Below are 3474 nucleotides of genomic sequence, written 5' to 3'. Positions count from 1 at the left end.
AGCGTAAGCCTTGCTCTGTTTTACCTTTGGGTGAGAACTGAGTACAGTGGTTTCAGTCCAAAATACTGAAAATAGTGGAGGGAAAGATCTGCAAGTGACACCAGGGTTGGAGGTAACTGGAAGATGCAGCCTGTGCTGTCAGGTGGATGGAGTTGTGGGGATAATTACTTGTGTAATTTTTTTACTGGCATGTGCAGCTCCTGGAACAGGATTATCCTGTCATGGGAATAAAGAAATTAGTGCTGTTAAGTTGGCAGGTGGTAAATAGATCACAGCTCACCTGCTTGGTGCGACCACGGTGCACAGCTGCACCCAGGCAAGTTGCTGGGTGAAAGCAAAGCTTCCCTTAGAATTGGGTACAGTGCCAAATGCTTTCCCTGCACAGCATTTGTGGTCCTGGTTCTGCTCAGCATCAACATGAGAGAAAAATAATACAGCAGGTCATGATCACAGTGCTGCAACAGTGATGCTGTACAGTTAATCTGGGGGGAAATGGTGGGGTCCAACAGTATCCCCTGTTCTGCTCAACTCTGCTACAAGCACAGAGTAAGTGTTGACAGTAACTGGGGAAACAAAACTTCTGAGAGCCTCTCCACTTCCCCCATCTAGACCTATTTGCTGACAATTAAAACTAGTTGCTCCGTAACTGAAAGCGTAATCCACCTCTTGCCACAATTTAGGTGTCACCTGTGTGTGTGTGACAGTCCAGCTTTCTGGAAAGCATGAAACTGAAGCACAGGACTGCAGTGACCTGCCCACTGGAATAAAAGCTGCAGATGGCAGCAACTTTCTGTTGCTTCATGTTTCATGAGGTCTTTATCAAGCTTCTGGGTGAAGTGATCCTGGGACATGAGTGTGGCTAAGGACAGGAGTGACAGGCACGAGCACATCTGGATGCATGGGCATGAATCCTGACCAAACAAACCCTGGAGCAGCACAGCCCTGCTGCAGTCTGCACACATTGGGTCTAGTGGGATTAATGGCATAGCAGAGTTGAATAATCAGTGTCAGAATAAATTAAATAAAATTTGTGGAATCACAAATAGAATATCTCAAGCTGGAAGGGACTCATAAGGACCAAGTCCAACTCCCTGGTCCTGGCAGAACCACCCAAAACTAAACCTTAGGATTAATAACATTGTCCAGACACTCCCTGAGCTCTGGCAGGTTTGGTACCATGACTGCTTCCCTGGGGAGCCTGTTCCAGGGACTGGTCTGGGTGAGGAACCTTTTCTTAGTGTCCCATCTGAGCTTCCCATGATGCACCTTCATTCCACCTCCTTGTGTCCCATTGCTGGTCCCCAGAGAGAGATCAGCCCCTGCCCCTGCTGCCCTGCATGAGGCAGGTGCAGACTGCAATGGGGTCACCCCTGATCTCTTCTCTGAGCTCAGCAGCCCAAGTGGCCTCAGCTGCTCCTCCAAAGTCCTGCCCTCAAACCCTTTCCCCATCCTGGTCCCCCTCTGCTGGACACACTCCAGCCCTCTGATGTCCTTTGTGTACTGAGGTGTCCAAACTGTCCCCAGGACTCGAGGTGAGGCTGCCCCAGAGGAGAGCAGGACAGACCCCCCTCACCCAGCCAGTGATGCTGTCCCTTGGGGCTGCTAAGGCACTGCTGGCTCCTGTTCCAGTTATCCTGAGCCTGAACCTGCTAATCCCCTTCCCCAGGGAAGCTCTCCAGCCTCCCCCTGCCCTCCAGTTAATACATGTAAACTCAGATATTTTACAACAGAGGTCATGGAAATGGAAGTTGAGGCACAGGAGCAGGAAGTGGTCTGGTGTTACATCAGCCAGAAGGCTTGTGCTGGGAAGCCAAGGCTGTCTCCTCTTTTTTTGCCAAATGTAGCTGTTTCCCGGAAATTTATCATTCCGAATTCATGATTTTTTTACAGCAATCATAGCCAGGAAAAGGGAACTGATGGGAGAAAGAAAATGCTGGGTTGCTTTTCAAGAGACTTTCACTTTGTTCTTGATTCAAACCTATTTGACCTTCCCACTGCAGTATAAAAAGGGCTGATATGGGAAGACCTTTTTCTACACTGTGCCAATGAAGATTTATTTGAAAATGGGGAAGAAGGCAGTAGCAGCAAAGGAAATATCTGGTCCTTCCTGATTTGCAGGGGTCTATTGCTTCATCAGAGTCTGTGACCTAATATTTTTAGTGTATTAAAAATTTTGGAGTACAAAACTCCAAGTTACAAAGAACTGGCAGATATACTGAAACACAGAGCTTGTTCCAGCAATCTCCTAAGTGAGCAGAAAGAAACTCTCTGTGCCCTGGGTTTGGAACAGCTGGAGCTGGAGGTCAGCAAGAGCCTCTCCCCAGTCTGTCCAACATGCAGTGAGGGCTGTTCTCAGCAGCTTTATGTAAATCTTTGGCCTTTGTGCTTCCAGCCTTGGTTCCTTCCACTCACACTTTCTTCAAGTGGAAGGGACAGACATTGTGTAAGTGTCTGAAGGCACATGCCTTTCATGGCCATAGAATACCAAAGGGTGAGTAGGGTAAGCTGCCCTGAGTTTTGACCAGAGCCCTTTGGAAACACTACCCTGCATTGTGCCTACCCTGCATTTCCACTGAAGAACTAGTTCAAATGATTCTTTTGCTTCCTGGATATCTTGGGGATGTCTTGTTAATGTTCTGCTGTCACTCCTTGGGCCTGTGGTTGGAGTGCTGGGGAGGGGAGGCATCCCCCACAGTAATGTCAGCCAGCACCTGGGGAAACTGATGTGGTCTCCAGGGTTTCTTGGCTGCTGAGGAAGCACATTCCCATCGATGTCCGACTGCTATCTGAGGGGTTTAGTTAATCACAGACTCTTAGAAGGGTTTGTGTGGGAAAAGACCTTAAAGACCATCTCATTCCATCTACCTGCCATGGGAAGGGACACCTTCCACTATCCCAGGTTGCTCCAAGCCATGTCCAACCTGGCCCAGGGATGGAGCAGCCACATCTCCTCTGGGCAACCTGTGCCAGAGCCTCGACACCTACACATAGAAGAATTCCCAATATGACATCTAACCCTGCCTGCTGTCAGTGGGAAGCCATTACCCTTGTCCTGTCCCTCCAGGCCCTTGTCCAAAGTCCTTCTCCAGCTCTCTTGGAGCCCCTTTAGACACTGGAAGGGGCTCTAAGGTTTCCCGGGGCCTTCCCTTCTCCCGTTGAACACGCCCAGCTAACCCAACCTGTTTCTGTAGGTGAAGGGCTCCAGTCTATTCTTAACATCCGTGACTTAGAGAAGCAGCATCTTGTCGCCCTCAGGCCCCGGTCCCGCCTGACCCTGGGGCCGCGGCTCGGGGATGCCCGGTCGGTCGGGGGGCGCCCAGCGTTGTCATGACGACCCCCCTCTTTTCCCGCATCCCCCCGAAAAGCTGCGGCGGGGCCGAGCGCGGCTCTGCGGATGCGGCCCCTCGCGTTTCCACGGCGACGGCGCGGGCTGAGCCGCCCCCTCCCCGCACTCCCCGCGCACACTCGGACCGG

The sequence above is a fragment of the Pithys albifrons genome, chromosome 18 (genome assembly GCF_047495875.1).
Source record: "Pithys albifrons albifrons isolate INPA30051 chromosome 18, PitAlb_v1, whole genome shotgun sequence".
Taxonomy (NCBI): domain Eukaryota; kingdom Metazoa; phylum Chordata; class Aves; order Passeriformes; family Thamnophilidae; genus Pithys; species Pithys albifrons.
The sequence above is the reverse complement of the archived record's forward strand: the minus strand, read 5'-3'. Positions refer to the sequence as shown.